This window comes from Vulpes lagopus, chromosome 9 (assembly GCF_018345385.1).
Source record: "Vulpes lagopus strain Blue_001 chromosome 9, ASM1834538v1, whole genome shotgun sequence".
NCBI lineage: Eukaryota > Metazoa > Chordata > Mammalia > Carnivora > Canidae > Vulpes > Vulpes lagopus.
Window position 1 is genome coordinate 16,970,769 of NC_054832.1, and position 22,204 is coordinate 16,992,972.

General features: G+C 49.3%; 1 protein-coding gene and 1 long non-coding RNA gene across 2 annotated transcripts in view; one reads left to right on the forward strand and one right to left on the reverse strand.

Moving 5' to 3' along the window:
* Nucleotides 1-22,204, reverse strand: part of ZHX2 (zinc fingers and homeoboxes 2) — a 162,893-nt gene that overhangs the window by 125,964 nt on the left and 14,725 nt on the right. The gene's annotated exons all lie outside the window — the stretch shown is intronic.
* LOC121498983 lies at nt 3,594-6,765 on the forward strand. Its single transcript, XR_005989962.1, has 2 exons — nt 3,594-3,658; nt 4,093-6,765. It is a non-coding gene; the product is annotated as an uncharacterized LOC121498983 (long non-coding RNA).

Here is a 22,204-nt window from a genome sequence, read left to right on the forward strand (position 1 = left end):
AGGAAATCTGGTGTTGATACGTGAGCAGCAGATATTAATCATTAGGCGGTGTTTCCCAAACCAACATGACAATGGAACCCTTTTGTCATAGAGCAGCGTGCAGGACTCCTGGTCCTCCGAACATACTTTCAGAAATACCGAGTTGAAATATGAGAAATAGATTTGAAACATGAAGGTGGCATCTGCACATTCTCACAAGACTGAGGCTAGCATGTCAGGATGGAGACTATGAATCTCACGACTGCAAAGTAAGACATTTTGTATAGAAGTGCCCCCTCCCAATGTATGTCGGAATATAGGGGCGGGGACGCCTGGCTGGCTCAGTTGGTAGAGCATGTGACTTTTGATCTCAGGGTCATGGGCTCATGAGTTCAAGCCCCAAGTTGAGCATGGAGCTTAAAAAAAAAAAAGGGAAAGTGGGAGTGACTGGGAGGCCTCTGCTTGGTTTCTGAGTTAGTAAAGGCCTGTGTACTCTCTTAGGCTGTCCTGGATTCACCCTCGGTTCTGTGGGATTCATGAAGCTTGAGAATATAGTAAGCCCATGATTAGACTAGATGTCATGAGCACATGCTAGTTTCCCCCAGAGAACTGAATATAAGAACAGGAATCCTTTTTCTAGGATGTTATACTGCAAAGAACATGTATTTATTTTTAAAATGTATCTGGGTGACAATGATCAGTGTCCACATTTCTGGGGATCTTTACCTGAGTCCCCCTTCAGTTCTGATAAAGGAATGAATAGTAGCCCCCCCGCCCCTAAGACCAGAGACAAGACCTGGGCCCTGAATCGGGGCCTATACTCATGCCAGGTGTACATCCTGACAAAAAGACTAATATTCTCTCCTAGAGGCCATAGGGAGTTTCACTGCGGACAAACCCCACGGTCCCTGCAGTGTCCTTTCCTGTCGAGAGAAGGCTGTCTGGACTTTCTCACAGCTCAAATCAGATGAGGCACATTATGTATTCAAGTCCTGCTGCAGCAAAGCCTTCCAGCATGCCATCCTGCCCGGGCTTCAGCAGATAAAGGCCTCTCTCGGGAGCAGCTCCGTTCATGATGAGCTGGGCTCCAGGTCGGCCAGAGGACTGCTCCGAGAGCCTGCAGAACGGGGCCTCACCTGGCAGGTGGTAATGCCACTCACCTTCCTCATTCCCTAGGCAAGAGGTCAACACAAACAGATTGGAGGTCTTTCCAGGAGGGCTGCCGCCTTTCCGAGCCTCTGCTTCCCAGGAGCAGTGGGGAGCGCCTGACTGAGCACCCGCGTGGGTCCTCTGCTCGGATGCTTTCTCTCAGATGACCACCTTCTTGTCATCTGTCATCTTTTTCATCGCAGCTCAGTGTCACTTCCTCTGGGAAGCTGTCTTGATCGGATTAAACACCACCATTTGGGGTTCTTATGGCACATTATGCCTCTTTTATGAGCACCTGCAGTGGCATCAAATCCAAGGTCTGCCACTCACTGTCCCTTGAACAAATTCCATCCCCTCCCTGGGCCTCAGTTACCAAAGGAAGGGAATTGCTAAGATGCTCTCTATGGTCCCCCCCTGTCCCAATCCTTTGGGATTTCCTTTCCTAAGACGAGTCATGATCACACAGCAGCTGGCTGAGCAGAGGTCCTGACCTTGGGCTGTGACCTTGGGAGAAACCCCTTCCCTCCCTTTCATTTACTCAGCACTAAAATGACAGCATGAGCCACAATACTGGCTTCCAAACTTTTTAAGACCCAGACATCCCTTTTCAAATGATGCCCTCTAATACCTAAAACAGGTTCACAGTGGAGCTGCTTTGTGTGAAATGGAAGCAAGGGTCCCACGGCCTCTGAGACACCTCCCCCAGTAGGGCTCCTGAAGCACAGCTTTCAAGCCACTCCCTGAGACAAGCTCTCCAAATCTAACAATAGGGCAAGTTCCAATGTCCACCCACTCACACCTCATGTCCACTGGTTGCCCCAATCCTGTGCGGTCCGCAGATCTTCTGTTGAGAAGCGTCCAAAAGATACAAAAGTTTGTCCGTTCCTCTTTACTTTTGCTTTTAATATGTTTGATTGCACACACAGCTCCAGAACAAGCACGGGATGCGGATTATAAAGGTAGGAGAGGAGAAAGCAATCAGTAAGCCCACTTCTAAATCTTTGATATGGACGCAAAGGCCCCAAGTGCTGGAACAAAGGACATAAGTGACCGCTGGTTCCAGCTCTGCCTGCCGTCTCTCAGAGGAGGCCCCGACACCCATGGAAGGTGTGCTGACCCTCAACACATCCTGGGTGCCTGTGACCCATCATGCCCAGTAGCGCTCTCTGACCGTGGAGTTCTTTTTCTTTTTCTTTTTAAAGATTTTATTTATTTATTCATGAGAGACACACAGAGAGAGGCAGAGACACAGGCAGAGGGAGAAGCAGGCTCCCTGCAGGGAACCCGATGTGGGACTCGATTCCAGGACCCCGGGATCACGCTGAACCAAAGGCAGATGCTCAACCGCTGAGCCACCCAGCCGTCCCCGACCATGGAGGGCTGGGCAGCAAATCAGGAGACCTGGCCATGTGTCCCTGGGAGCACCCAGTACAGCCAAAGCCAAGGGCACGAGTGGGGACTTCGGGTCCCTGCAGTAGCAGCTCATCCCTCTCCAGAATCCAGAACTTGCTGGAACATCTACCAATCCCATTAACCCAGGTGTAAATGGCTGGGGCGGCTTTCCATAGCCAGAGCCGTACACTCCATTTCTTTATTTTCTAACACCTTCTAAATTCATCACCCTCCAAGTGGTGAGCAAAACATACGGACATTTGTGGGGAAGTATGAGTACTCCTGCTCCCTCTAGTCAGGGACACACAAAAACCCACTGAGAAGCCATCCAGGAGAAGCCTCTAGGGATAGGCTTCTATGGGACAGGCTGTTCTTAGGTTTTTTGTTTTTTTTTTTAAATATTTTATTTAATTATTCATGAGAGACACACACAGAGAGAGAGGCAGAGACACAGGCAGAGGGAGAAGCAGGCTCCATGCAGGGAGCCCGATGTGGGACTCGATCCCAGGTCTCCAGGATTGCACCCTGGGTTGAAGGCAGGTGCTAAACCCCTGAGCCACCAGGGCTGCCCTGTTCTTAGGTTTTGATTCAGAGGCCACAAGAGTTGACCTTTGGGACCAGAGAGAAAGCTTTCATATTCTGAGGCAACTGATGATGATGATGATGATGATGATGATTAAAGGCTCTAAAACCATCTTCTTAGAGGTTCTCCTCGTTTCCCCTCAATATTTATTTGGCTTATAAAAATGCATTAAATCAGTGGTCACTCCACTACTCCAGATGTGGCCCACTCTCAGCCCTGTGGTCTGGTGACAGGTCTCTGTCACTCTCAGGCCAGCAGCTGAAACCACAGCAGGCCCTGGCCTGTCCCCCTCCTGCCCGCTCCCTGCCCCCTTGTCCCTCTCAGTCCTCTCTAACTTCAACCGGTGAGCCCTCAGTGACAGACCCAGCCCGCTGGAAGGGGAGGGAGGGGGTGCTATTTATAATTCGGCGGAGTTGGCCCTCAGAACACGGCCAGTTTTTCCAGGCGGCCTGCCAGAGGCCACATTCCCCGGGCTCCATATATGGGCCTCCCGCAGGCCCCTGTGGCCACAGCCTCGCCTCCGAGGGGACCAGCGCCGCCTGACCAGTCGGGAAGGTAAGGCCCAGTCTGCCCCTCCAGGGCCTGCGTGGGGCCACACACAGCCGGGCAGCCTGGCCTCCTGCTGCTTCCCCTGGGGGGCTGGTCAGAGCAGGGGGGGGAGGAAGGAGGAACCCCCGAGGTGCAGCCTCATGGAGCTGGAGAGCAGCCGGCTCCCCCCGACCCCCCCGGGGCCTGAATAAGAATGGCGAGGAAAAAATGTATTCTTGCTACGAAACATTAGGTCACCCCTTCTTTTTGCCAAGTGGTTTTCCATTGTTTCCATCGAGATGTGACTGAGGTCCGTGGCAGCCTTGCCAGCCCCTGAGGGCTCCGCAAGCTGGATTTATGGACGCCCTCGGACGGGCAGATGGGAGGGGAAGCCCGGCGCGGGTGGGCAAGCCAAGGCAAGGCAAGGGAGCGGGGCTCTGGCAAGCAGATATTTTCTGCAGGCTCTCGGCTGTGATGAGCATATGCTACGGACACAGGAGGAGAAAGGTGGCCAGCGTCTCGTGGGCATTTGGACATAACCGGCCCACCACCCTCTGGAAGCCCAGCCCTGAGGCAAGAGGAAGGGCCTGACCCGTTGAGTTGTCACCCCAGGCCTCTCTCATCCCTGTCCTTCTGCGCTGATGCCTGTCAGGCCAGGCTGGGGCCACACATGGGTGGGGGCCGGCGGGGGCGGGTGGGGGAGGAGGCCCTGGAGGCCTGGAAACCCCCCTCCACGTTCACGTGGGCCACTTTACTTCCATTTCTCGGACAGTGTTTCCAAAACCTCCTCAAGAATTGTCTGTAGTGGACACAGCTGTGTCAAATCAAGTTCAAGTCCTTTCTCTAAATAGCCTTCTGTGGCCATCTGGGTATTTCTTCCTTAGGACGGAGAGCATCTGGTATTATTATGAATTGTTATTTTTAATATTAATAACAATCGTTTGGCTTTATGGAGTGCTTACTATGCCAACCAGTCAACGTATAGCATCTCATTTAATCCTCATGATAACCCCAAGAGGTGAGTGTTATTTTGCAGGTGAGGAGACTGGGGTGCAGAGACGTTAAGTGGCATGCCCGCGCTTACCCCATGGGTAAGGAGCACACCCCCGGTCTGTCCAGCTCACTTCACATCTCTCTGCTCTATGTCCTGGGTCCTGTCACTTGCACCTGCATCTGTCACTTTTTAGCTTGCAGGTGGAGGCCACGTCTTAAATGTATTGCCCCTTCTCTTCTCCCCTGAGCATCTAGAACAAACCAGATCCATGGAAAATCTTCACTCAGGAGGCAGTTCTTTAGCCAAGGGCATCTATCACCTGTGAGTTCTTTTCAGCCTAGGATGGATTCTGGATTCTCTTTGGACTCTGGGGCCTCTGTAGCCCTCCCTGTATGGCCAGCACCCTCTATCTGTGGACGTCCCAGCTGTCCCTACTGTTACTTGCTTGCCTGTGACAAATATGGGGCTGGCACTTCAGCGGAGAGAAGCAGCAGCAGGAGTTGATCAATTCCTAAGCAACAAAGATCCTGTTTTCATGCAAACGTCCTCGGCATTAAAACAAAAACAAATTCTTCCCGGGGCGCGTCCTGGATGCCAAGTCTCGTTGCAAGACACATTTTTAAGCAGGGTTTTGCGCCTGCGTGAGAGACCAACAGGGAATGGGAGGAGAGCTGTGTGCCAACTGCCAAGTGTTAGGAGGCGATGCAGGACCTGAAGGTGGAATGGCAACAAGTGCCTTGAGTTATGAACAGGTAGGGACCGCTGAGGCCTTCCCGAGGAGGGAGTTATTCTGATTCCACCCAGGGGTCTCCAAACAGATGGTGTTGGTCTGGTCCTGCAGGACCTGGGTGCCCACCAACACCAGTGCTGTTGGAACATTGCCAGGGTCACTGGGCTAGCCCAACAGTTACAGAAACATCCACAGGGCATCTGGCCTCCAGCTGGCTCCAGCGGTTCCGGGGGTTTTGTCCTTTAGGATAACACACATGAACCGATTAAGGGCAGGCCGCACGATTCACTTTTGGCCAATAACCGGCAATACCAGGACTGTGGCAGCTGAGTACCGTAAGATCACCTGGTACCACCCCCTTCCTGCTGATGCCTTGCCCGCGGCTCATGGTCGAGCCAAGACACTGGCTCAAACCTCTTTTCTCCTGCTCTCCGAAACCCTCCTCTGCTCACAGGGAGGGATGCTCTGGCTTTAGTGCATGCCCAGAAGCACCCAGTGGGCTCAGGCCTGGGAGATGCAAAGAATGTAGCACCAGGCAGCAGCCTTCTCCAGCCAGTCTAAGCACGATTCCAGGGTAAGAGGGGCTCCTTCCTCATCTGCTTCTCTTCCAGCACCTACCAAAGCAACAGGGGCTGCGCAGGCCAAGGTCTGGTGCTGGGCACAGCAAGTGGGGAAGTCTGGCTGGAGCAAAGGGCCTATAAAGGAGCTTCGTGACAAGAATCAGCTATATAGAGTGGAAAGAGCATGGACTTTTGTGTACAAAAGACGTGGGCTGGCATCCAACACTGTCACTGTGTCCAGGACTGAGAGTGCTCCCCAGTACCCATAAGCTTTTCCTGCCAGGCGTGCGGCTGGACTCCATTTCCCAGGCTCCCCTGCAGTTGGGAGTGCCCACGTGACCAGGCGCCAGCCAATGGAATGCAAGCAGAAGCGATGTGGACCAATTCCAGCCCTGGCTCCCCCCCAACCCCTCCCATTTGGCGGTTCTTTCTCTGCCAACCAAATGGGGAGCCGCAGCCGCAGAGGGAGGGAGCCTGGGTCCCTGAATCACTGCGTGGACGACTGTCTGCCAGACACACACACTGAGCTGTATTTGCAGGAAATAAACTCCAAAAGTGTTAAGTGATTAAAATTTGGGGGTGGTTATAGCTGTTAGCCTAACCTGACTAATGCAGCCTCTTACTGGCCATGTGGCTTTGGGTAAGTTTCTAAACCTCTTGCAGCTTCAATTTCCTCATCTGCGAAGTGCGAATTTTAAAAAAGCCTTCCTGAGAATGACTGGGCTAACATTTGTAAAGATCCTACAACCAACTGGTGCACTATGACTTTTGTGAGCCGTAGACATTTTGCCTTTGTGGATCCCTTCTGGCATTGAAAAAAATAATAAAATTTAAAAATAAAAACAAAAAATAGGTTTTGATATTACACTGGTATGAAGATGACTATAATCCAGGCCAGATAAATCATTATGTTTATTATTTTTATATTTGGTTTTATATTCATTATTATTATATTCATTTTTTCCTTTTGATTTTCAGGGAAATTAAACTTTTTCTGGGGCCCTAAAAGTATTGTGAGCGCTAGGCACTATGCCTCTGTACCTAACAAAGAAGCCGACCCCGCTTACTATATAGTGCTTGGCCCATGATGCATGCAATAAATTGAAGCTATTATGGATTTAAAAATAATAATAATAGGAAGATGGAAGCATGAAATAGCAACAAAAGGTTATGACGCCCCTTTCATATACTTCATTTCCTTCAACTCTCACATCCATTGTAGGAGCTGGTTCTCACTTATATTTTCCAATGAAAAAGGTGAGGCTCAAGGAGATTGAAGGTTATGCTCAAGGGGGGTAGGAACTTTGTGCATGGTGCCTTATGTCAGGCTCAATGCTAGACACCTGTCTTACTTTATCACTTTTAATTTTCTCAACACTATGATGAGATAGAGCTGCTTCTTTTTTTTTTTTTTTATCTCCATTGTATGACTGAAAAAAAAAAGATACTGATGTAAGGACAAGTGGCTGAGCTGAGAACCGAAACCACTTCTGGTGCCAAATCTAATGCTCACTCTACCACCTCGCCTTTCCATCTATCAATAGCTCTGTCATGAGAATTGATAAATGGCAGCGTCTGTGGAGGGTGTGAGACACCCCAACACCTTCTTTCACAGAGCAGAAAAGAACCTGCTCAGCGCTGAAATCCAAACACGTCATGCCAGATTAGACTTGTGCTTTCTTATTCTCCACCCAAATGTACTCCTTAGAAGGTCTAATTATAGTGACTTCTATTTTCTTGTAAATAATCACATCTGTCATAACTGATTTAACTGATCCAAGGCTCCAAGTTGGCAATCTTGGAGGCCTGAGCCAATGTGTCAATTATGCCAAGTAGTCTGTAAGCAAAAGTTGCACGAAATGGAAGAGAGAAAAAAAAAAGAGTCGCAGGCATATAGATGGTGGGGACCAATATGTGCTTTTTCACAACAGTAATATCAACACAAACTCCTGAACATGGCCAATGGGTGTCAATCCATTGGCAACCTAATTTAGTAAAAACAAACAGCCAGCCAGATCCTGGGGGGAAAAACAATCTTTTTTAGTGGAGACCCAATCCTAGAAATTGGTTTCTCCAATATCTTTTGACTTTAAGTAAATACCCCCCCCTGGAATTTGCCATGGCTCTTTATGTTTTTTTTTTTTTTTTCAGAAAAAAAAAATGGGTTGAGGGGCTCACATGATTCAAGAATATACAGGTAGCCCCTTTGTGGAAGTTTGTGTTATGCCACTTCACTTTTACTTAAGACCTGCGTTAATACCCGATTTCGCTAATGGAAAGAAATCCAAAGAGGACTTTTGCTTTTATGGATAAAAGACAAAAAGTGAAGACAGCATCCCGTACTGGTTTTGCAGCAGTGGTTATAGAGGCAGCTGGACCCCGAGGAGGGAGAGGGAACCCTCCCCCACCAGCTCCTTCCCCGGAACCTACACTCAGACCCTTGGCATCAAGGGCATCAAGCCACTAGAGCTCTGACCTGTGTCTGTGAGCATCTGTGCTTTATGTTGACTTATTTTGTGCATCCATTAGCAAGATGTGTCCTAAGGTATCAAAAAAGCCTGAGAGAGGTTATTTTGGGGTTCTGGGAGTGCTAAAAAAAATTCCCATATAAGTTAATGGTAATTGCTTCTTTGCTTTATGCCATTTCAGCCTGCTTATGAGAGGTTTCATAGGAACGCTCTGCTCCCGGATAGCAGGGAAACCTGTGGTCTTAGTGGCTATAAATATAGTGTATAAATTGAGTGTGGCTCTTCAGCCAGCATAGAGTGGTAGCTCGAACTTTGGATATGGACTTGGGTATAAGTCTCTCTTCACTTATCACTAGCGTGACTAAGCAAATCATGTAACCTTCCCCAATTCATCTTAGCTTCCTTATCTATAAAATGGTGACAATCCAGAACCCTCATGAGACCGAATGATATAATGACTAAGTGTGACAGCCTGTTGGAAAGTGTGAGCACCACATAAATGCTCATCATCATCATTATGATGAACAGATCTGCATATACTGAGACTTGTTTTCAACCCATGGGGATGGCTTCTTTCTCTCCTAAAATAACTCCAAGCACAGACAATCATGATTTCAGCGACAGAGGGGATAAGAGATTGGATCTACTCAGGACTTCTTTCATAGGCAGGTGTTTGAAAGTCATCTCATCAATTAAGCTCTGAAAGTCCCTCCCTGTGTCTGATGGGAAGCTTCGAGAAAGGAGCATCTTTCAGGTAAGGATGCGGGACAGTGAAAGGTGGCTCTCATTCACCCCCCAGCTGCCCACAGGAAATGGACACGTGCTTTTGGGGACCCGAATCCTGCAGCTGGTGTAACCTCTTTTGGATCTGGTCCGTCTGTGTGAGCAGAGGGGCTAAGAGCACAGACTCTGAAGCCACAAGGCCTGAACTTAAGGTCTAGCTCAGTTTTTCACTTGTGGTGTGACCTTGGGCAATTTATCTTTCTGTGCCTCAGTTCCTCAACTGTAACATGAGGGCCAGTACTTATCCCTTAGGCAGATGGTGAGGAATAAATGAATGAATATATGTCAAAAGTGCATAATAGGACCAGGTACATAGGAAGCAATCAGCACATGTCAGAATTTACTAGAATGGCTACAATGGTCATATTACAGGCAACGGACTTTCCCGCATCCAGTGTTGTTTCTTCTCCTTTTTAAAAAAGATTTATATGTTTATTTGATGGGAGAAGGGACACAGGGAGAGGAAAGAGAGAGAATCTCAAGCAGACACCCCACTGAGCATGGAGCCCGACGTGGGGCTTGATCTTACGGTGCTGAGATCATGACCCAGCTGAAATCAAGAGTCGGACACCTAACCAGTTGAGCCTCCCAGGTACCCCTCATCCAGTATTTAGCGACATGCATGTTTAACAGCTTTTCCATGTCAAACCCCTTACTGGGAAGGAAATTTGGTGGTCCACATGGAAGATCTGGCAACAAAGCACAGTATCAAGAACTCCATGATCTATCTCTGAATCTGCAAGAGAGCCTGGAGTCACCCCTTTCAAAGGAAGTTCATTTCTGGGGCAGAAATGTGGGGGAAAGGGCTCTGGACTGAGAATCAGGAGGCCCCAGTGCCATTTTGTCCACTCTGTGGCCTTGAGCAAGTCACTCATCTCTGGGTAATAATTTTCTCACTTGTAACATATAGAGGGTTTTTGGCTGTGAATCTCAGTTTATTCATTTATAAAAGGGATAAGAGGAAGAACTGTCACACAGAACTATCACATCACTCCACCTCATGTGCTGTGAACCAAATGATGCATCCCACGTGAAGACGGACCCGAGCCCTAAAGGCCCTAGGCCATCCAGTTCCCGTGTCTCCTGGCCCACAGCTCTCCCTCCATGTGTTCTGTTATATACACTGGTCTCCTGGCTTTTCTCCCACACCTCGGGCACACTCCTGCCACAAGGCCTTTGCCCCTGCTTTGTCCCTCTGCCTGGAATGCTCTTTCCTCATGTAGCCCCATGGCTCATTCCCTCACCATTTTCAAATATTGGATTACTATTTTTTTTTCCTACAGCAACTATCCCTTTCTAGCATAGCACATGATTTCCTTACTTATGATTATCACTTATAGCACTTATTGTCTTGTCTCCTCCCAGGCCAAGAATGTAAGTTCCATGAGGGCAAGATTCTCTTTTGGTTCTGTTCCCCAAGAGCCTAGAAGACCACCTGGCACATTAGAGGTGATCAGCAAATATTTGCTGATTCACTGAATGAATGAATGAATGAATGAATGAATAGCTGTAAAGGAGAGTACTTGATATACCGAGAGAAGGTGCTTGACTGAATCTTGGACAGCCTTCCTAAATGTGAATGTGGGATTCTTGCTCCTCATTTGTCTTCTTTCCATGAGGAAGGATCCTCACCCAGATACCCTGGACCTGTTTCCACCCCCCTCTTCCATCCACATTCACCTGGAAGTGGAGTAAAGCATCTGGTTAGCAGATGGGTCACTGGTCCATTTCTCGACTCAGTGAAGTTAACCTGCAAGTGTCACAGATGCAGTTTCTCTGCCTATTCTGGCTCCCCATCACAGAGCAGCACTGCCCAAGTAGGTGCGTCTGCTTTGAAGCCTCACAGTTCCCTCGTTGGGTTCTTTACGGTGTGGAGTGCAGGACCAGGGGTGTTAGAAAGACCTTCTAGCTAGCAGATGTATGCAAGGCATGCTCACTAGCCTGGTTCTTGGGGAACAAGGTGGATCTTGTCTCCACTTGTCTGACTCTCGTGTTTCTCTTGATTGGTCCTGAAACTGGTCAGGTAACAGGGTAATGACACTTACTGACCCCGAAAACTCCAAGCAAATATTCCAAAGTTTGACAAGAGAAGCCTTACATTCCTTGGTTCCAGACTGTCTACAATCCTGGTCGCTCTCCTTCCACATATTAGTTTGTGGATGTCCCACTTTGCAGACAACACTCCAAACAGAGCACAATTCTGCAATGAGCCTTGTGACCCAGAAGAGAGGCACTGTTACCAGCTCAGTCACTCCGGACACACTCTGCTACCAATGCTGGTAAGGGATATCTATCCACCCCTCTTCCTGCTGCCAGTGCCTCCTGGGCCTGCAGTCCCTAAAGCCTTTCCCACCCAGGATCTGGGGTGCCTCCGGGCTGTCTCTCACTCATGTGGGACTTAAGGTTGTTCTACAAGTCACTAGATTTGGCTCATTCGTCTCAAGATCTTCTAGGAGGCTGTGTCTATCATCCAGCAGACTCACCATCGCTCCCCGCTTCGTGTTATCTCTGACCACAGTGAAACGCAAGTGCCCAGAGACTGAAGATCTGCAAGGTGTCAGGCACAGTACAGCCAGGTGTTCCCCTGGCCTTGGCCCTCCAACAAGCCATCCTTAGAATAAGCCAGGGAGGCAGGTGTGACTATCTCCTGTTTTACAAATGAGGAAACTGAGGTTTTTAGAGGTGAAGGGTCTTCATGTATCATCGTGGCTCAAAAGAACACTGGATGGCTTCTACAGCCAGCACTGAGGCTGGAGTAGGGATGAACCCAGACACCCAGGCTCACCACCAGGAACCTCAATCCGGACAACCTCACTCAGATCTGTCGACACCTTTGGGCGAGGCCATTTAACCTGCAAACTTATCCAGTGGCATCATCCAGCGTTTCTCCATCGCATTCTCCAGGAGCTCATGCATGGCTTTCTCAAATACCTTGATGAAAACCAGAGAGGCTTGACTCCTGGCATTCTCCTCACCTACCAGCCCCAAAGCCATTGTCGAAAAAAATGAAGCAAATCTGGTTCAGTCTGATCTTGGTGAGCCCATGCTAGGTTCTATTGACCACCATTCTTCCCTCTCACAGCTCTGGCCAAATGGCCTTAGACGTGGTCTGGGGAACCATCACTAGCTGAGTCCAGGGGCAAGGCGATTCCTGTAGTGAGGTCTTGCCTGCTTCTCCAGCAAGCTGGTGGCAGGGGGGTGAGTTGACATAAAGATAAGGAAGCAAAACGACTCATCTGGCGGGAAGAGATCTGTCCGAACCACACCTGTCCCCCTTGCCCACTGTAATTCTGGAATGCTCCGCTGCTCTCAGCTCAAACAGCACGCCTGGACTGCCTTCCTGAAGCACTCAAGAACTAGTGACAGGGAGCGACCGGGTACCCAGAAATTAACAGCCTGCATTTATTAAACTCTTACTATTTGCCAAGCCTTCTGCACAGGGCTGGGTTTACATGATCTGGTAAAATGCTTTAAAACTATTTTTAGCCAAGAAATACATGCTCATAATTAAGAAATGAAATGCTACAGAGGCTTATAATGAAAACCACCAGCTTATGATAAAAATTAATCCCCTCCAACATAGTCCCCGAAGGCAACCTTTTCTAACTCTTTCCGTTTCTGGTTGTTTTGGTGGCTACTTCTCGAAGGATAGGATCCCCCTAATCTGCAAAAATATTGGCTGATGCAGATAGAATGATTGCTCCTCTTTACATATGAAGAAATGGTGGCACACTGTGGCCTTAGGTCACCCAGCGGGGAAAGGGTAGAGTCTGGATTCAAACTGGTCTGCCCCCCCAGCCCCCACCAGTCCTGCTCTTACACTTCACCCTCCACAGCTGACCTGTCTGGGGCCTGGTAAAGGGCGTGGCTCAGGTCACATAAGGCACCTAGGCCCACAATGGCTTTTGAGATCACCTATGATCTAAAATCCCTCACGGTGGACATAGCTAAGTAACACCCTGGGATTACACCTAAGCGAGCTTTCTTCGCCCTGGGGAGGTTTGTTTTCAGCACTTCTATCTAGTCTCATCGGGTGTTTTCCCTCTTCTGGCCGCGTCAGCCATCTCTACCCTCTCTGTGACGAGACAGCTGCTGATGTGACTTCTGAGGGCAGGTCTCTGAGGCCCAGAGCCCTCTCACAGCTTCCTTACTCTCATCCTAGAAGATGGTACAAAAGGCATTTATCCTTCCTCTCTGCTAGGATGTTGCAAAAAAACAAAACAAAACGAAACGAAAAAAAGACCAGTCCCTTCCAGATTCAGGTTTCATAAAGAAAGGCTTTTCCTTTATTTTATGGTTATAGCTGGTGCTTGCGAAAATGAGTGTGCTGTGCAACACGTAACATCGACAGCTTTGTTAATAATAGAGCGACTCGTTAGGAGCTCCACCCCAGACTAGTCAGGTTCAAATCTCAAGTAAGCACGCTTACCAGCTCTGATACCCTGGCAAGCTACTCCCCTCGCTATAACTGATAATTCGGCTGTAAATCTGGAAGGAGTGTGCTGATGATTATGGGTTATGGATGATGAATCATGTGGGTTAACCCAAGTGCTCTGAACTCTGCTGACCAGGGCCAGTTCTTTCTACATGCTGTTATTACTTATTAGAACCCCGTTCCAACACCCTGCAGTTTACCCGAGGCGTCCACATGCATTGTATGTGATCCTCGTATTGAAAAGGAGTCAGGACAGAAATGATTATTAGTCTCTTAAAAGGATTCAAAGGTATCACTATTCACCCCGTTTTGCAGATGAGTAAGTAAACTGGAAAAAAAAAAAAAAAGGTAAGTGAGGAGTGCAAGGTGACAGGATGGCTCAGAGTCAGAGGCAGTCACTGAGATCCATTTGAACTCTCCTGCTAACAAGGCTGGGTGACTTTGGACAAGTCACTATACCTCTCTGAGCCTCACTCGTAAAATAAGAGGGCCTCATTTTACAGAAAGGCAATAACGCTGTAGTTAAGAGACGGTATTCTGAGTCAGACTCTGGACTTGAATTAGGGGTCTTCCACGTATCACCTGGGTGACTTCAGACAAATTACTTAATTTCCTGGTGCCTCAGTTTCCTCATTTGCAAAATAGGGTTACTAACAGAACCCACCCTACAAGGCAGTTATGAGAATTGAATGACTAAACCTGTGTTAACATCTGGGGACAGGGCTGGGCACACGAAGAGCACAGCAAACATCAGCTGTTACTACTGAGCCTTCCATGGCCAGGCCAGCTTCCTACACCCTGGTCTGCCCTAAGCCCCATGTGTCAGTGCCGTGAGCTCTCTCTTGACTGTGGGGCACCCACGGGGCAGGACGTCACCTGTGGCATCCAGGTTGGGTAGTCTCAGACCGGAGTGTTAATCTTTCAATCTAAATTCAAAGACCAGGGCACCTTGGTGGCTCAGTCAGCAAAGCATCTGCCTTTGGCTCAGGTCACGATCCCCAGGTCCTGGGATCAAGCCCCACATCGGGCTCCCTGCTCAATGGGAAGCCTGCTTCTCCCTCTGCCTGCCGCTTCCCCTGCTTGCATGCACATGCTCTCTCTGTCAAATAAATAAAATCTTAAAAAAAAAATTCAAAGACCATCTGCAAGTGCCTAACATTTCAATCTGAATGGAAAACCCAGTTTTTCTATCTCCACCTATAACCTTGATGATGGTGTTTTGCTTTCCTTCCCATAGAGTCTGGAAATCCTGAATAAATGTCAAAAAGAATTCACTGAGTCAACAAATATGTAATAGTATTAAAACTCTTAGGAGTGAACTATTTCCTACATTACCAGAAGCTTAAATGGATGAGATTTTCAATTTCACTACTCAGTAAATATGCCCATTTAGGGTCCAGGTGTTATGGCTTCAATTGGTAGTTAATCAGTCAGTGGAAATATCTGAGCCGGCCGAGGAGCCAGCATCGCCCCATACTTTGGTGTCCCAACTGCAGTGAGCAGGGTGACTGTAGACGCAGCAGCAGCTCCCACTCTCCAATGCCTATTGTGTTTGCTGGCTCCCTTCACCCCATGGACCCCCTCTCCATCAATCTCCACTCTGCTCGGTGGCCCCGGTGGGTTGTTCAGCAGGTATCCTCACCCCAGCGCTTCCAAGTGAGTTCTACCAGTGGGAAGAACCAGCACAGATCAGAGTCAAAGGACAGTGAGGTCCCACATCCACTCTGGGACTCGGAGCCAATGAATCTGTGCCTTCACTCTCCCATCTGCTAAATGGGACAAATAGGAATACCCCCATAGATGCGGCTTAAATGGTTTAGAAGAGTGGCCGGCCATAGTAGGCACATGGTGGTTAATGTTGGTTCTTACTATTAGCACATAACACAGCTTGTCTTAAGCTCCAGTGGCCACCCCTCCTCTTGCCCCTGTGTTCTAGGCAGTCTTCATAAGTTTCTCTAATGCTTATACCAGCCCTGAGGGAGAAGCATTATTGTGCCCATCTCTAAGGATTGGAAAACTGAGGCTTAAAGTCTAACCTGGGCCCCAGTTAGGTAGCCATGAAGCTGAGTTTCAAATTTCATACCTAGCTTTCGCACCCAGGCTGAGTTGAATGCCCAGTGAAGAAGAGACATGCATCCACGGTTTCCCCAAAGCTTAAAGATGTGACAATCTCGTGTGACGACTACTCTGATAAGAACAGTGGCTGTGACAATATAGCCAAGGGCACCTGGATGGGTGTGTTAGTCAGGGAAGGCTTCCCGGAGGAGGTGATATTAACCCTCCTCCTAAACAATGGGGAGTTATTCTGGGAGATGAGGAAGACCGACTGGAATGTGTAAAAGTCCAGAGGGAGAAGAAGAGAAGCAGCTTTTTCAAGAGCTGCAGACAGTTCAGAACTCTGGGAGCAGAGACCTGGCGGGGGGGGGGGGGGGGGGGGGGGGGGGGGGGGGGGGTGGAGGTTATGATGGGAAGGGGCTGGGACCCCTGCGCTGAGCAGCTGGGCCTTGCACACTGTCATGCCGGCGTTTGCACTGGCGAGGCTTTCACAGAGCGCGCACTGGTCACCTGCCTGACAGTCACCTCCTTTAGGACAGGATGCCAATCTCAAACCTGCACACCTAGCTTGGTGCTCCATCTGCAACAGGTGCTCAAGAAATGAGACTGACAACTCCAAAAAAGAAAAGGAGGATGGCACTGAGAGGCCCTCCTTAGGGTCTGAGCAGATGCTTCCCTTCCCCCTCCAGTGCCCTTCAGCCTCACTTCTAACAGTGACACCTGTGTTCCCCTGCTTGGGGTCTCTCTCTGGTTTCCAGGCCCACTTTGCTTCCTGAGTGGCAGGCCTGAAGGATGACAGCCACTTGTGGGGCAGCCCAGAGCAGTGACTGATGGGCACCAGTGAGTCCTCAGCCAAGGGGCCCCCAGCCTCCACTGGCCCAGAGGTGCCCGTGGATTAAGCCCCAGATGCCCACCGTGGTCACCTGCTTGCAAGGGGTCCGTGCACACACAGGAGCTCCAGATCCTGTGCTCCAGTCCTGGCTCTGGATGCAGCAGCATATGCTCTCAGGAACATGGGCCTTCAAGGAGGCGGATCTGGGTGAGGCCAGACGGCACCATATGCAGGCAGGTGACCCCTATGGGAAGTCATGCGGCCTCCCTGCACCTCAGCTTGCTGGGCTGCTGTGATGTCTGAGTGTCAAAATGTAAGCAAAATACCTCGCTAAGCGAACCAAGGTTCCTCTCCGGTGTCTTTTTAGGAACTCCCTGGTTTATGTTCTAGTTGCTTTCTATATACCGCCAGTCTAGCAATGATCTCATTCTACGGGCCTCGGATTTTGCATATTTGCCTCCTAGGAGATTGGAGGCGCCAAGAAGAGGGGTTAGAGTTTTACTCAGCCTGGCAGTCCCAGCATTTAGCACCACACCTGGCATGTAGCAAGCATTCAGTGAATGTTTGTTGAATGCATGCGTGACAACAGTGAAAGAGTAAAGAGCACCCACCAGGGAGGGTGGGGCCTCTGGAGCATTTGCTCACTAGTGGGATCTCAGGGCTGAGTCCTACTATGTGCTAAGCATCGTCCTCCGTGCTTAAAACTGTGGTCAACCTTCAGGCCTCCGTCATGGGGTGGCTTACAGAGGGAGAGAGCAGGGATCCTCAGCCCAGGCTGCCAGCAGACTCACCCGGGGAAGCTTTTACAGAGTCTCTCCCAAGATCCTGATTGAATTACCTGGGGTGGGGCCTGGCTTTGGGATTTTTCTTAAAAAAGCTTCTCAGGTGAATATAATGTGCTGCTAGGGTGGAGCACCAGTGGGATCAAGAGAGAAAAACGAGATCACGTCAGAGAATGAAGAGGGTTGTGAAGAAAACAGAACCAAGAATGTGGTTTGGCCCCCCGTGGCTCTCAGAGGGAGGGCGCCGTCTCGCCCCGCAGGAGGCATCTGGCAGCATCTGGGGGTGCTTTGGGTCCCCAGAGCTGGAGGAAAGGTGCCACTGGCGTCTGGTAGACGAGGACCAGGGAAGCCACTACACACCTTACCAGGCACAAAACAGCCCCAGCGACAAAGAAAAATCTGACCCCAAAGGTCGGCAGTGCTGAGATAGAGCAACCCTGGCCTAGAGGGGCAGGGGGTGGAGGCCAGTTCAGGGAAGGCTTCCCGGTGGAGGGAACAGCAGAGCCCAGAAGGGAGTCTCTGGAGGAAGCGACTAGAAGCACCGAATGTGAGGTGGGCCCGGAGCCACCATCACAGCCTTGAATAGAAAGACGCCAGATGGTAAAAACCACCAAGTCTGGCTCACACCACCTACTAACCTAAGAGCCCTCGCACCTCTGCTCCTGGCGTCCTGTTTTGGGGTTGTTTGCTGGGGTGGGGTGGGGGAAGGGAGAGGGAAATCCTGCTGCTTTTGCTTGGCTGCTTTCACTTTTAAGTCCCCACCCTCCTTTGAGGCTCAGAACGGAAAAGGGGGGGAAGGAGAGGGTGTCAATTCCCGCTGACCACTCAGAAGTCCCCAACACCACCTGCAGGCCCACTTCCTCCTCTCCTCCTAAAGCATCTCCCGCTGCCACCCCCTGGTCTCCCAAAAGCTCTAGCTGCGGGGGAAGGGAGCCTTCTTTGGACACATCCTGCCAGCTTCCCCCAGCCCTGGGAGAAGTGATTTCCCAAGAGAAACAGGGATCCACAGAGCCGTAAATAAACACGGCATTCCAGGGGAGGAGGGGAGGAGGGGTGGAAGGGCAGGCCGGGCCAGCTTTGCCCCCCTCACGGAGAAGGCCCATTAATTTTTCCAGCCAGGCACCCAGGACCTGAGAACCTGCCAGCACCCCGCCCCCCTCCCCCCCATAGCCGCCCCTTCTCGATGCTTCCCTGTAAATCAGTTGCAGACCCACTGCCTTGGGAGTTTGGACTATCAGCAGCTGCGTGGAGCAGGCTGCTTGCTCAACACCACGTGGGTTTTCCAAGGAAACGTCACCATAGTTCCATGGGCAATTTCGGTGGAAAGTCGAGTTCTTTTGTACAAGGCTTCCAGAAAGATCTGAGTCAACAGGCTGCGGCAAGGGAGCCAGGGTGGCAGCTGGCTTCTGACAGGTAGCCCTACCTGCACAAGTCCTGGCAACCTGGAGCGGATAGACCCTACCCTGCAGACTGAGGAGGAGAAAAGTGACTTGAAGGCTGTTAGGCCACCCCCGCTTTACAAGCAGGGAAACTGAGGCTCGTGAGGGAAAGAATGACCTGCCCTAAGTCAGCAGGTAGTGTGGGTGGCTGAGCTGGGTGACCCCAGGCCTCCTGATCTGCATCTGTGCATGGAATTTCAGGCCACACGTTCATTCCAGAATAGTGGAAAAATTCCATGTCGACTCATCTGAAGGGAAAGACAACGACTGTCCAGAACTGACAGCCATCTTCCTCCGAAGCTGCGTTTGAGGGGTGGGGGGAGGACACCAAACATCTCTGCTTCCTTAGTTTCTAGAGTTCTCTTCTGAAATGGAAACATTCCCCTGTGTTCCCAGAGTCCCCAAATATAAGCTCCGTGTCAAAATCCTGCCTGAGAGGAAAGACGTCAAGTCCCAACCTATAAAACTCATTTCACAAAAAGGGGTATTATGGGAAATTTGCAGGAATATATTTAACTCAAGTAATTATTTTTGTTAAAAACGATACTTTGCCCACTATACCCTGAGAGTTTTATTATAGGTACCCATAATGAAGTAGGTAATTAGCCATAAACAGTGCCTCTCTGCAAACCTAGGATTAAGAATTTTCTCATGGATTGTAATTTTGAACAAACACAACATAGTCTCTTCATTCATTGAATGTCTGGATTTGCAGAGTTGAGTATAACTCGGAACTTACAAAACTATTAGTTCAATGCATATTTTCTATTAAAGTTGCACACAATACCCATGTCCTGTCAAGCAAAAGACTCAAAAATACTAAACTTTTTAGCTGTACTATGGTTCAGCTGTGGTGTGTGTGTGTGTGTGTGTGTGTGTGTGTGTGTGTGAACACCTGTCTACACATGATAGGACTTCCAGTGGCAGGTTTTTCTTTTGTTTTTACAAGTCTTTCAGGCAAGCCTCTCACCTGGTCTTCACCTGGGGGGGGGGAGGAAACCTGTATTCTTTGTTCTTTTGCTCTCGCAGTTTAATATGTTTTCTTCCTCTGTCCCTCCCACTTTGCCTCCCCAGCCGCCACTGCTCTCTCTGCTCCTTTGGGAGAAGACTTGGCTCTTAAGTGACCACTAGCTATTCTCATGACTCATGCAAGCTTTTGCTGTTAACCTGCACTTAGGGTTACTGATAGCACATGGTGCAAAGATGTTTCATTAGTTGCCAGAACAAATGACCCATGTGCCAAATCTCCAACAGCTTGTGTCCCGGATACAGGTCACTGTGGGTTCACTGGTGCTGCCTGCTTCAGAAATTCCACAAATATTTACTGAGCAACTACTCTGCACGAGGGGTGGCCACTACAGCTTGGAGCTCCACTGTGCTGTCCGGGACACACTTACCACCCTCCCAGGAGGGGTTGTAGGCTTGGCACCAGCTTCTCTTGGAGGGTGCCTAGCAGAGCAGGAAAGCTAGAGGCCACCACCATCCCGGGTACCATGACCATGTGAACCCAAGACAGGAGAGGAGGGTGGGATGGCATGGAGCCAGGATGAGAGGCATAATGCTGGCTGGTGTCTTCTGTGGTCAAGGTCATCTGACCTGCAAGACACACGGACTCTAGCTACACTGGATGAGCTAAAGGAGTCAAAGGCATTTTGTTCTTCCCATAAGCAAATTCAAATGCCTGTTATTCATGCAAAGCAAAGGTTGGTGGGCGGCAGGAGGACAAGATTCCTCCAGGATTTCAGAATGAAGGAGGCTGCCCACACCTCGGGATCCAGCCTGGTCACCTAGACAGAGAGCTTCTCACATTCAGTCTGGAACATCGAGCCCCGCAGGCTCCCTCACTGGATTACCAGGGTCACTAAAACCAAGTCTTCCCCTCCCAGGAGATAACTGAGTCACACTATGACTTTCTGGGGACCAAACTCCATAATTTAAGCCCTGAGTGAAAAAATGTGAAGTTCTCAGAACCACTTGATAGATAGACATACATAGGTATCTATCTCTCCCACCAACACCACCCAACCCTGGAAGTCTAAAATGATTAGCTTTGCCAGAGAACTTGGCAAAAAAATACTGAAAAACAAGCAAGAAAATCACACACACACACACACACACACACACAGTGAAACACAAGCAAAAAGCACAGGGTTGTAGCCCAGGTTTCACTGCTAGTAATCTGATGTTGTACGTGTCCTTTACCTTCTCTGTGATGGAGGGAAGAATGGCTGCTGCTTTAGCCACTCCCTCAAATCTGGGGGTTAGGGGGGAGATGAGGCTGTCAGGTCTCTTTCCCTGAGCACCTGGGGTAGTGAAAAGGCATATTGGTCAGAGGTGTCAAGTGCCTATGAGAGTAAAACACTGTATCCTTAACAATTCCTGAATGGAAGTTGCAGAAGAGGGAGCAAAACACTTTTTGTATCATTGGTAAAATCTGTTGTTCTGGAGCAAGCTTTGATATTGAAACATTTTAAAGAAGGAGAAGGGCCTGGAACATTTCACAACCTAGAGAGAGCAGAGGCTTCCTCTACTACAAACCCTAAGAGGCTTGGACTAGGTAATCTCAAATGTTGGCTTTATTTTTGGTTGGCTGACTGAAGACAGGATCTAGAGCAGCCGCTGGGCTGGTTAATCAAAGGATCAACTGGTTGAAGAGGGTTTCACTTTCCAAGCGGAGCCCAGGTGACACATGCCATGTTTTTGAAGCCAAAACTTAAATACATGGTCATTCCTGGGCAGGAATGATCAAGGTTCTGAAGTTTCTCTTTCAAAGATTTTTTTTTTTTTTTTTTAATCTGGAAAGTCCCACAGAGAAATGAATAGGTCCAGATTGAAGCAGTATGTCATCCACCACTGTAGTATCCCCAGTATTTAGCCTGGTGTCTGATGCAAAGTAGGTACTTGACTATTTCCTGTATGGATAAACAGAGTGTCCAGCATCCATAACACTTCCGGTGCACCTTGGAATGGAGAGGCATTGCTGAATACCCCCAGAGCATTCAACGACCTGTGTGAATGGCACCGCCACTTAATCCCTGGCCTTTCCTGCATCCCTCAACGTACTCCCAACCTTGCAAATTGAGTGTTGGGTGGACAATCAGCTAGATCTGCCTGTGAAGCTGGCCTCTGTCCTTTCCTAGCTGTGTCACTTCCCAGAGCCTCAGAGTTTCCTTATCTTTTACATGCTGATAATCAGGCCTCTCTCAGGAGGAAAGTAAGAGTAAGGACCTCCTAGGGGAGTTGGGTGGGGTACGTACATTAATCCACATACAGCTGAGAATCTGCCTGGCACGTTGCATGTTTGAAGTAAATGCAGGCCGTCAGAGTGACTCTTGGGCTCGGCATCATGATGAGCACATGGCCGTAACTATGGGCTCACTCATGTTCATTTTCTTTATGCCGCACTGGATGTTCAATGTAAAACCAAATTGTACTGTACGAAATATAAGAAAGGTAAATATGTTGCAAAAATTTCTTCTTTTTAATGTTTGGTGG